Genomic DNA, 243 nt, shown 5'->3' on the forward strand with positions numbered 1-243 from the left:
ATTTATTTAATAACAACATACTTAGAAGAAGCATATCATTACAACACAATTGACATATTCAATAACGGTTTCCTGAGGTAGGATGCATCTCTTTCAAAATTGGCTGTAAATTTTTAGGTTTACAGTTGAATTATTACAGTTATACAATATTGTACTCAGTATAAACCCTATAAGACATAAATTAAATGACGTTTTAACCTTTAAAAAAGATCTCCATTTCATTATTAAAATACACAGTTTCAT

The sequence above is a fragment of the Nannospalax galili genome, unplaced genomic scaffold (assembly GCF_000622305.1).
Source record: "Nannospalax galili isolate Female #2095 unplaced genomic scaffold, S.galili_v1.0 scaffold85, whole genome shotgun sequence".
NCBI classification, from domain to species: Eukaryota; Metazoa; Chordata; class Mammalia; order Rodentia; family Spalacidae; genus Nannospalax; species Nannospalax galili.